This window comes from Leiobunum rupestre, chromosome 7 (genome assembly GCF_980474605.1).
Source record: "Leiobunum rupestre chromosome 7, qqLeiRupe1.1.hap1, whole genome shotgun sequence".
Taxonomy (NCBI): Eukaryota; Metazoa; Arthropoda; class Arachnida; order Opiliones; family Sclerosomatidae; genus Leiobunum; species Leiobunum rupestre.
In genome coordinates, this window is record NC_143390.1 from 54,338,459 (window position 1) to 54,350,784 (window position 12,326).

The following is a 12,326-nucleotide window of genomic DNA, read 5'->3' on the forward strand; positions in this document are numbered from 1 at the left end:
TATTTTGTATGATCGCTTAAATGTATCGGCTGCGTTTTTTAAATTTTAATTAATTTACTTTTGTATTTAAAAATGTTAAGTTATATTTTAATAGTTATATTTATAATATGGATGAATACAGGACGACTATAAATCGCGGTTGCAAAACATTTTCAGTTTATATTTTTTTATTAGTAAATGACTAACAAAAAGTCCTGTCTTATTCGCTTTTTATACTGACAAACGTATTCTTTACCGCGATATTTTTGAAAAATAACTACAGAAATCTACTAACAAAAAGTCCTGAAAGATTAAGAAACTAGTCTATTAAATAATAGCCAGGCAAAAACCCAAAGCGCCACCAAATCATGAAGCGACTTTTACTTTAAATAGGTATCGAACATTAGTTAAAAAACTTGTGTTCAAGTTGTTGTGATAATAAAACATGATTTTCTGTAAAATGACCCCAAAGTTTAATTGCCAACAACAATAATTAAAACATCAAATCGATAGGCTGCTAATTGTTAGCATGATTCGTTAAAAATTAACTTGATTAACTGAGTTCTATATTTATAGTATTATTTATTATCTATATTAATGTAGTATTTCGGTTATGTAAAATTTTTAAATTTAAAGAAAATGGTCTTTAGCCATTTATCTAGCTGTACTTTTTCCAAAAATATTGTTCATAGGATATAAGGTGCTAGACTTTATAAAGTATGTCAAATCTGTTAAAATTTAAAAGTACATATGGCCGGAATAAATTGCAACTCTATTTTCATTCTTATTATAACTGACAATAGCGATCAATAATAATTCCCATTGAACCGTATAGGAGTGAAACGCTCAATAACTGACCATAAAAATAACCTAAAAATGGTTAACCAAGTAACTTCTAGCTCTGTATTTGACGGTAATTAGAATGTCATACTTATCGACTGCTGCTTTTAGAAAAAGTTATAGTAGCAATGTACACGTTTAACACGAATAACCGTTTAAAAGTTCATTTAGGGGCGACTTGTTTAGGTAATCCGAATCCATTGATACCTGCGTATTAAACTTTTTATAATCAATCGTTATGGACATATCTTTTAGCGACGAAAATTCAGACGTTGTTAATTATACCGTCATTGATCTATTAAAATGATGAACGGTTATGGAAATATCCATTACAAAGTCAAGTAATTTACCCTACAAAGTTTACTATTATAAAAATTTCATGAGCGCGAACCAACCTTGTTTAATGTATGTAAATATTTCGTATAGTGGCAATGTATTCAATTTAATTAGAAAGTTCTTAATACTATTATGTGTTCAACACGCGGACTTATAAATAAAAAGTTTTATTAAATTCCATGAGTTCCTTCTTTTAAATATTTTATTATAAGTTTTATTAGCATCAAATAATAAGTTTTTTGAAAAACAATATTGTAATTTGCGAGTGGTTGGACACTGGCCATTATTTTGTAAGGGATTTCGCGATTTCGTAGAGATTTTGGCGATTTTATCATTACTTTTCGAAGTGATTTTGGGATTTCAATGTTAATTTACCATAGAGAGAGTTAAAAGATTTTACGATTTTAGACAAGGTGTACGGGATTTTGATAAATGTCCGACCCCTCGGTAATTTCAAAACAATAAATTACCAAATTAGTCAATTACGAATTTATTTATTTTTGAAATTTCTATATTAAAAAAATTAAGGTGAGAAAATGAAAACACATCGCAATTAAATCACTTCTGAATAATACTTTATTAGATACAGTATCTATAACAGAGCCTTGCATTTTAGATCTGGCCGGGCTCGCCCAGGGCTTCATAGCTTCATCCAGATGTGGCGGTTAATATTTGAACATTGCTTAAGCTATTCTGCCTTTAAATATCTTTCAAAGTTAAAGCTGAGGATTTGAAGCGCACCTGAAATTCTCGAATATTGTATTTATGAGTAAACATTTACTAGAATATATTGAGAAAAGCAGTTTTTATTTTTTCGGGGTTGCAAAGCTACGATTACTAATATTTAAATGGACGCTACCTACAATTTTCTTTATATAAATAATATCAAAGAGCCTACGCAAAAACCAACAATAAAATCTACGGTGAGTTACACAAAATTTTGAAAAATCATAAATTAAAAATATAAAAATTAATTCGGCTTATAAACCAGCCTACCTTAGAAACATGGATATCCTCAAATTATGTCGGTTGTAGCATTTTTCAAAGAAATCAGTGTGTTTTAATGGTGTGGTCTGTTGAAATATAAATAGTGGGATAAAAATAAGATTTTTTTTAAATAAAATATTAGGAGATAAATCCGAATTTCTTAAAATTATGGGGGAAAATCCGAATTTCTTCAAAATAATGGGAGAAAAACTAAGAATACTCTTCAAAATAAAACCATTTCCAATAGTACTTAGATAAGTTTAAGATAACTAAATTTTACTTCAATCTATTAAAATACTATTTACTTTTGTATTTATTAAGTCTTAAGTCTGATTTATAAGCTAGCTATTTTTTTCACGATTTGTCCATTGAGTTCGAATGTTGAAAACCAGCTTAAAAACATCTTCCTGCAGAAACAAAAAATTAAGATACAAAATCACAAACCACAACCACGAGTTTTTCCTATTTAGGCCAGTGTTTTCCTGCCTCAACATTTTTACTAATGTGTTCATTGATCTGCCGCTTTAACATTGTATCTGGGTGGAAATCTCGTGATGTTTTATTTGGAATTTGCATAATACTCACATCCCCAATTTTAATATCACGTGAATTTTCCAACCAAATTACTAAGAGTTTATAATAACCGTTAAAAGAGAGTGGCAAACTTATGTTAAGCCTTTGTCATTTTTATCCTAACGGTTAATAAAACACAGCTTATAAAACTTATTAATATTTCCTTTTTAAGACCACTTGTTGATTAACCCCTATCAAATATGCCGATTTATCCGCCAACATTTCATATTCATGTTAATAAACCTTTTATGCGTTTACATTACCTAAACAAAACAAATTCCCGCCAAAAAATGATTATTACTCGTTATATAGATCACACGGCGAATTCCAAGAGTCTCCCCGATAAACACTTAATCAAAACCTGTCACCGCATTAACAATGGAAAACAGGGACCGAGTATAGCGAGCCTGGGAATTCCTTTAAAGGAGTACTGACCCCTTTTCGCGCCAAAACGCCCACCAATCAGCGCCATTTTGAATAATTTCGCGCCAGCCAATTAGCGCGTACACGCGCCGCGTAGTAACCACGTGGTCCCCGCGCCAGCCAATAAGCGCGCAGTACACACGCCACTCGGCGGGGGTAACCTGACACCCGTGGCCACGCCCACAATGTCGACCCCCCGCGCCACCTGCCGGAAGTGACCTAGTTTACATACAGTAGGGGAGGAAGCGGGGACTTCCGGTGCCGACCCCCACGTGTACCTCTACATGAAAAACCCTTGATGATCCTGGACACTCCTACTTACGTTTCCTTTTACGGCCGTTTCCGCGGCTCTTCCTAGGGTTTCTTTAACCGCTTCTTTTCCCCGAGATTTTAACGAGTCTTTAATAGACACACCACTCGAGACGTCAGAAGCAATCTTTGCCCCAGTATTTAAAATTTTAGACCAAGGAGCGTGGCTCCCTTTTTAAGTAAAGGCATGGCAGACCGAAGAGAGAAGGATTACCCCTGGGGGGTTGAGATAATGAATCTGATATCTTATCACAATCCCCCAAAGGTAATCGCAAGATTTTCTCTCTCTCTCTCTGCTTTCCCCCTTTCATCCTCCCCAATCTCCCAATGGTAATCGCAAGATTTTCTCTCTGCTTCCCTCCGAGTTATCACAATCCCCCAGCGGTAACAACAAGATTTTCTCTCTCTCTCTGCTTCCCCCAATCCCCCAATGGTAATCGCAAGATTTTATCTCTGCTTCCCTCCGAGTTTTCACAATCCCCCAACGGTAACAGCAAGATTTTCTCTCTCTGCTTCCTCTCCGCATTCGCCGAAATATAATCGCCAAGATTTTTCCTCGGGCAGTATTCTGGAGGATGGAATTTAGCCCTCTCCACTCTTAGCCCCACCGCGTTAACCATAATTTCCACTATCGCTTCCGAACCCCTTAATTTCAAATCTCTAGGCAATAAAAATAAGAAATATACATTTCCAATTTTATTTTACTTTTAATTACATTATTGCGTAAAACAGGTTCTAATATTAGACCGACAATATAAATAACGCGTTTAAATCGTATTTTATTAATATAAAAAAAATAACTCGATCTTCGTAAGGAATATATACAATTTCATTTAAAGGGTGAAACGAACTACCTTCTGCAAGTGCAGTTTGTATAAATAATTTTATTAAAGGTTCTACATCACCACGTCTGACCGGAATAGATATGAAATCGTCATCCTCCAGTGCCGCTGACCTTGGTGGTGCCGGGATCTCCCATTCTTGCGAGAGGTAGTTTTTTTCCGATGGTGAATTATCTCTCGACGGACAGTGTGGAAAGAATCTAGCATGTTCCCATTCTGGTACGTCTCCTGATTCCCAGTGTTCTAAGATTCCATGGCACTTGTAACATCGTACTTCATCGCCCCGCTGAATATAGTAGAATCCAGCCTTCGCTAGTTGTTCCTTAGTGACGTGTGGATTTCTCCAGTGACGAAAAGTTTCAAGTCGATACGCTTCGATGTCCATACTGTAAAACTGATAGTTTCTATAAGCTATTGTCAACATTGTTAAGCCTAAATTTCAATAAATTATGTTTTTCTATTTATTTTGGTTAGAATCTAAGTCTATTTACTTAAATTTAACAAGGCCTAATTTCCCTCTACAGTAAAATAATAAAGTCACTTACTTTTACGGAAATCCTTAAGCCTCTGCCTGTAAATAGAGTCGAGAGGTCGGCGTACGGAGCGCAAAAATCTACGTGTCTCTTCTCGAGGGGGTCCAGGGAGGCTATTCTGTAATTTTCATTTGGATCAAGTCTGTCCAAATCATTTGGAATTTGGACAGTTGGCACCCCAAATGACAAAAATGCTTATTCTGTAAGTCTAAATCCCAAATCATTTGGCTCGAAGCAAGCCAAATGATTTGGAAATACAAGTAGCCCGCCAAATGGGGGTGATTACTCATTTAGGTAGTTTATCCCCCCTGATTTTCTCTCACATTTCCTTACTTTTTGGCCGCCATTGCTTCTCTATAGTAAACTCTGTAGAGTGGGCTCTTTTTCGCTGCCATTTGGATATTTTTCTTGGTATTTTACAACTGATTTCTTGGTATTGCTCCAAGTAAGTTTAAAGCTTAATTGCGAGGCTAATTTATATTTTATAAACCTTAAACTTCTTCTGGCATTCATTTATTAGTGGTAGAATATCCTAAGCCTTTGCTTTTTCGTTTAAAATGACAGCTTTGTTTTTCCGACCTTGGATTAATAATAGGACTATTATTAATAAGTTTTCGTTTGTTGTAAGAATATCGTAATCGCGTTGAACGTCGCGATCTATGAATTCGAAGAGTTTACAGAGATATGAATCAAGTGTGGCAGTTAGATAACCTTAGTTTCCGAAGAATTCTCTAGAACCACCGCTTTGCCAATTGCCAGTAGATTTGAAGGTAAGAAATCTCACAATTCTAACAATTTTTAACTATGAATACTAATAAAATTAAACGTTCTTTTTTAAGGTACATATCGCTTTGAGATTTTATTTGAAAGGGTCATATCAACTGGATGTAGGCCAAAATCTTTTCTTTGAGTCTGCCAACTTAGTGTAAGCCGTTGTCTTAGTGACGTTACAAAGGCTATCAACCAGCATATAGTACTATTGTACATAAAGTTTTCTTTGACTGAAGTGCAAAAAGCTGCTGTTCAATTGGAGCGAAAGATCTCACACATGTAGCAATCGTCCCAGACTTTCCGGAGAATCGTCACGCTTGTGGATTTCATAGTTGGATACCCTGTGGCAACATGTTTATTTAAAATTGGGAAACTCTATTTTGGAGGTATTTACTGTCTAATGACACTTGAAGTTGCGATGTATTCTCTTAAATAGACTAATTTCGTTGAACATGTGCAGAGTATGTTGCCTTCTCGTGGCAAGCGTTGAAAACTGGCTTTTGCAAGGCCAAAACATACACCCTTTTATTAACCTCGAAGATGAACTTTTAATATTTTTGGGACCTTATTTAGTACCTTTATATTAGTGAATTTAAATTGGTACCTTTTTTTATTTAAAAATTTTCATTTTTTTAAATATCGTAGATTCAACCCATTCAAGGAATTAAAATAAATAATTTTTTACAAGAATTCAAGGATTATATAATAATAATCAGCTAGGCCTTACCCAAGACACCATCTTAGGCCTAAGTAATTTAGTGACTTTTAGTGCCTTTATCGTAGGTGGCTGGGTTCCATGTGTAGGAGGGTGGTGGCAAGCCTTTCGTGCCACGCTTGGAAAAGGGAAACCAAAGAACTCGAGGGAAAACCCTAGTGGGGAAATAACTACCAAACTCAACGTTGAAGGGGTAGTTCAGAGTTTGCAAGCAGTGCCATATAAATATCAATCATCTCTCTCCCCAAATTCATTTCATACACTAATTTTGAGATTTCCACGTCAGTTGCTTTAAGTTCTTACTTACCATATTTTTAATGTTGTACCTTGTTACTATTTTATAAGCGTATTGTACTGATGCACTAATAGGAGCCCACTCGCGGTTTATATAGAAGTTTATATCCATTAAATAAAAAAGATTTACATTATTAATTTTGCTATTAAATTATATGAGTAATAATTTATGTATTGTACGAAAGCGTGTTATGTTTTGACCTTTCACAAGCAAGTTTTCAACACTTGCCACGAGAAGGCAAGATACTCCGCACATGTTCAACGATATTTGTGTATTTAAGAGAATAAATCGCAACTTCAAATGATTAATGAAAAATTACTTTTGCAGATTCAACAACTGTCTCCAAAATATTCCCAACAAGGTCTTCATTCTTTATGTGCACAAAATTTGTATTTGCTTCTAAAAACTCAATGTAAATAAGTTGCTTTGACTGTACTTTAACACCCATTGTACTATTCAGTTAAGTAAAATAAAAGATTCTAAAACCAAAATTTTCTCAAGACCTAAACAAAATACCACTAGCTAAAGCCTATGAATAGAATTTTCTTTTATGATGAGTATTGTTGAGAAATAATAATAATTTCTTGGAAAGAAATTCTTTGACAGTGTGGAAAAACACATTTGAAAACCCGCCAAATGAAATAACCAATAAAAAAGAACGTTTCAAAAAAAAACATGACGTTGTGCGAGAGGAAATGACGTTCATTTAGATTTGGAAAGGGAATTCGAGCGATCCAAATGACGATTTGGATTTGGGTTGGAGAATACGGTTTTTTACGCTCTATCCAAATGAAGCCGATCAAAATCATTTAGTATTAGAATTGTCTAAACGATTTGGATTGTTTACAGAATAGCCTCCCAGGAACTAAACGAACGCTGAGTCGTATATCTAGAGATCAAATAACACTCGAAACTACAAGTAAATCCTGATTTCTCCTTGGCTGAAACAAATTGACGTCTCGGGAGATTGTAAAGCATAACCAAAAATAGAGGTTACTGCTCATTGGTTGGCGATAAAAAATTCGTCACGTGTTAAATTAGGCCAAATTAGAATAGCTGATAATACATTGCGCTTACTTCGCCTCTAATTTACTTCTGATACAACTTTGATAAAAATTAATCCTGTTTCGGGGCTCCCGCTGGAGGAAATCTTAGAGTCTATTAACTAGGCAGAATACATATAATCCTGGTTATTGTAATGGTTGATATTGTTACGGTAGGAGTTTGAGTAACGACAAGTATTCCTAAGTTAAGACAATTTAATTCATACAAAATATACAAGTACAATATAACGCCTACTAGCCAGGAGAAGGTGAATAGACGGTAAGCGATGGCGAGCGGCGGGTCACCGTCGGGGATAGTCTCACGACGAAGGAGGCTTTTCACACGGGGCCGGACTTTTCCAGTCTCTGTCCCCGCGCTTATTACCTAGACAACCGTCTCGAGCTTTAAGCAGCAGGAGATTAGGTCGCCTCTTCGGAAGGGCCGAGCTTGTGCAGCTTTTAGTCCCTTCTTCGGCCTACGCCGGGAGAACAACCCGATCTTGGAGAGGGACCCCGCTTTTATAGTGGCCGAGTGACCTTGGTCCTTTTGTTCCTGCTCGCCACATTTCTGACTGCTTATGTCATTGTTCGGTTGTCTGTCCGCCTATTCTCTAGCTAGCGCGACAATAAATACTGAAATGATTATTGAAGGATAGGAAAATAAAACAATCTTGATAAAAGTTAATTTTTTTATTCCATAATAATTGAGATGGAGAGTAGAATCCTACTACTATGCACTGAGGTCCTGTCGTCACAGTATAACTGGTGTTCTACAAATTGTAGGAACATCCGATTTTCAGCGGCGTCCTCTCTCTCCTCAATGCTAACAGAACAATACATAAAATTTTAACTTTAAGATGTACAGTATAAATAATTCTTGAAATTTAATTTATTACCTTATTCTTAGCTCAAATTTTATAGAATCATCATTTCTGCTGGCCCATAAAACCCTATTTATCTCTTCAATTCTACGTGAAGAAAATTCAAATCTTAAATTTTTTGTCCTAAAAGTTATTTAAATCTTAAAATAATATTTACCGCAACTTGTTTTCCTTTAATTGGTAATGATCCCTCCCCATCAATTCCTAGCCCCTATAGACTATCTCCTTCTTTCCCTTGATGAAATCTAAGTTATAGAGTGTGGAATCTATTCAGTGTGTGGAATCTATTCAGTGTGTAAATAAGTGGGTAAAGTCGGTAAATTTATCCATGGGTTAAATAGTGTTCGTAAATAATTAATTTCGCGAGACTGGGGATTTCCACCATTTTCCTCTTAGCGTACGTCACGAGAAGATGTTTTAGGTTCGTGCAAAGTCGAACAAATTTACAGATAAGAGTCCGCATTGCAGTACGTTCTTGCAGAGGACTGGTTGACTTAACGAAATTCTGGAAAAAAAGGGGAAAGTGTTTTTCAATAATGAGTCTTATTTTTTACATTTTAAAGTATTTATTAAGATTGAAAAAGTTACATAGGAAAAATTGTTTACAATTGTTTTTTCACGTACGTGAGTTTGCATTGTTTTTTTCACCAATCTTATTTTGCGTGTACTAAAGATATTTTGTTAATGACAAGTAGAAAACATCTTTTCAATGGTTCATGACGGTAACAGATTTCAATGACTTTTAGAAAGTACTTTAAATAGAACGTGCGGAAATAATGCAATAATATATTTCTACCAATGTTTTGTTTTCATGCTAGATTGCGTAAACCACCCCGTTGTCCTAACTATTATACCAATACTTCCTGATTCTATTTGCATTTTTTTTTTGGTTTTGGATGGTTTATTTTATTCGAAAGTAAATGGTTTGGCGCTCGTAGAAGCGCGAGCATGTTTTCGAGAGAGGTCGGGTCATATCTCTCTAAAAGATACCAGATGGCGTGGGAATATATTGTTTTATCCTCTGGAACCGGATTTTTTCAGTCAGTCACCATACCTCTCTCTCTAGCTAATGGAATCGCCAAATTCGATGTGATGATTTTTCTAGCATGATTTGCAAAAGATAAAAATATCTTGCGGTCGTTTTTTTCCCAATTTTTGGAAAACTTTTGGTAGTATGTTTTTGTACTCTGTCCTTTAGTTCTATGCAAAATATACATTACGTAATATTCGCCGCAAACCTTACTAGTTAGTCCTTGCAATCGTCTTTTACTAAATGTTTACGTCTTACACATTGAATTTAAATATTTTCTGATTGGTGGTAAAAATGGGGGAAGCCCCATTGAATCAAAGTAGAGTCCTCGTTTTTTGCCATCGACGTAGACGCAAATCCAATGAGAACCTGTTTCACCCCTTTTATCAAAATTAATGATAAGCGATTGCGGGTATTTCGCGACGGGTTTCAAATTAACGGAAGAAAAAACGCCTAAAAAGTTCGGTGATTTATACAGTGCCTGAGATAAGTCAACGTTTGTCGTAGTCATTTTAATAGTCTCGAATAATGTTCCTATTTCTATCTATCTGTAAACAAGATTGAAATGCGGCGTACACGATAACGAGCGTAGAATCTTTTAAAGGGGTACCAAATCCTAAATCTAAACGTAGTTGCCCTCTCTTTACGGGGTTCCACAACGTGACGTCACTGGCCGAATTGTCAGGGGTTAAATCAAAAGCATATAAGGCAAAGCCTAGAGGAAAGTGAGCCAACGCGATGTGGTTTCCCTCGTCTTTGTAGTATATCCCAGTTCCCGAGAATAGCGAATGATAGGCTAGCGTAAATTGTTTACTATTAAAATTAGGGGTCAACGCTTTCGAAGGAATTTGTTCGTTATCAACGTATAGAGCCAAATAATTTAGGTCGAAATTTTCAAAATTAGAAGGATTAGACTTAACGGAGCCCTTATACGCTTTGTTGGTGGCTAAACCAATAATGACTCTGTTGGGCATTGGACCTAAGAATATATTGTCAAAACTATCGTTCTGAATCGAACTGGCCAATGTTTTAGCTTTAATTTCGGTACGAGTAAAGGGATATTGGGCATTACTACGTAATAATCCTTGCTGATGGGCTAATAAAATTTTAGGCATAATTTTAACTTTACGTACAATTAGAGCAGCGTCTATAAATTCGACTTTATACGCGTCGACAGTGTCGCTAAAAAGGGTAAAATTATCGCTATTTCTAGTTAGTGAAACCTTAAGTTGTACAACATTAATTAAATATTTGTTGAAATTAAAAATATCACAAAAAATGTTCCCGTAAAGTTCAATTTCTTTCGAATCCGGAGCTAGGGTTTAACGCTTGGTGAATCCGGCATTCGTCAGGAGGTCCATACTTCCGGCCGTGTCATTGTACCATCCAGATGTCGCTAGGTGAGTGTTTTTTGCATCGTTCCCAAAGTTGAGCAAGGTTTCGATATATGCCCGATAAGGGTAATTCGCGGCCGATGGTGAAACCGTCGTATCATTGAGTTTCACGAGCGAAACGTTAGACCCGGCATCCAAGTTGTCACCGTTGGTTTTGACGATTTTGACTTTACAATATATCATTGTCATTGCCAAATCTGTGTAAGAGTCTCCCGTACCCGGTACCACGAATTCGATGATAGAACTGCTGTCGATAGATGAAATTGGCTTACTCCATACCGTTTGACCTTTTTCAGCGCTGAGTTGAGTAGGTAGTTCGTTGAAAATATTTAATTCGCTTTTAAGTACTTCCATTTTTAGAGAGCAAAAATATCGCGAACCGTACGCGTGAACTTGCGGCGTTTAACTGAACTCTTTTTCTTTGCGCGGGGGTTCTTCAATGCTTTCTTAGTAGTTTTTCTTCTCTTGCGACGACCCGAACCTTCTTGCACAGCCATTTCGTCCACAGTTTCTGTCATTCGTTTATTGGCTGACGTTTTTAAGTCCTGACCTTGCAAGACGTCTCCGAGTACTTTCTTTCCTATAGAAAGAGCCCTTTTTCCCACGTATTTGGCAGACTGTTTTAGGAATGGGAATACAACCCTAGCTAGCCCTGAAAAAAAGCTACCAATTCCGTGTCCTTTTTGTCCCGCAAATCCAGAGAAATAAGGTAAATCTACTCCGCCCCCCGCCTGATTTAAATAATATTGCATGTAGGGACAATTTCTATCAACGTACTGATAAGCCATTTTTACGGAGCTCGTAAATGTACTTTACACGTGACTGAACCAAACTAAAATGGCACGAATTCACCTAAACTAGTTCTTATATTAATGTCGATACTGTCAAAATAATTTCTACTCAGTTTAAGGTAATGCGGAGAATCGAAAGTTTTTGAAACGGTTGATCCATGGGGCGCGTTTTGGTCTACAACAATTGTTCGCAAAAGGGGGGCTTATGTATCCCCTACCATTTCATTTCCATCCAAATTACATAGGGGTATCTGATCTGATTGCTTGCTTAGATGAAATATCAGTAAAATTATCTTTAAACCCTAAAATTTTCCTCAACTCCGACGTTAACTCGAGTTTGCAATAATGTTTACTATAGGAAGTGTATTGTACGTGTCCACTTTCTACACTATATTCAAATTTTCCTAATGAATCCTTATCGAACTCTGAATTAGCGCTTTCCTTTAAATCAAGGTTCAAACTTTTAATACTTTCATTAAGTACAGGCTAAAGTTCATGAGGATTTTTGTAGTAACCCTGAGGTATCTTGCGGAAGTCGTACGTATATTTGTAATCTACTATGTGGGGTGGAGGGTTCGATAGTA

General features: G+C 36.0%; 2 long non-coding RNA genes across 2 annotated transcripts; one reads left to right on the forward strand and one right to left on the reverse strand.

Moving 5' to 3' along the window:
* Window positions 1–5,431: 5,431 nt before the first annotated feature.
* Window positions 5,432–7,031, forward strand: LOC149937466 (uncharacterized). The gene is made up of 4 exons (XR_016472332.1): window positions 5,432–5,592; window positions 5,662–5,747; window positions 5,830–5,979; window positions 6,931–7,031. It is a non-coding gene; the product is annotated as an uncharacterized LOC149937466 (long non-coding RNA).
* Window positions 7,032–7,727: 696 nt separating this feature from the next.
* Window positions 7,728–9,008, reverse strand: LOC149937467 (uncharacterized). Its single transcript, XR_016472317.1, has 3 exons — window positions 8,685–9,008; window positions 8,543–8,614; window positions 7,728–8,469 (listed from the first exon to the last, which is right to left on the reverse strand). It is a non-coding gene; the product is annotated as an uncharacterized LOC149937467 (long non-coding RNA).
* Between the last annotated feature and the right edge of the window lie 3,318 nt (window positions 9,009–12,326).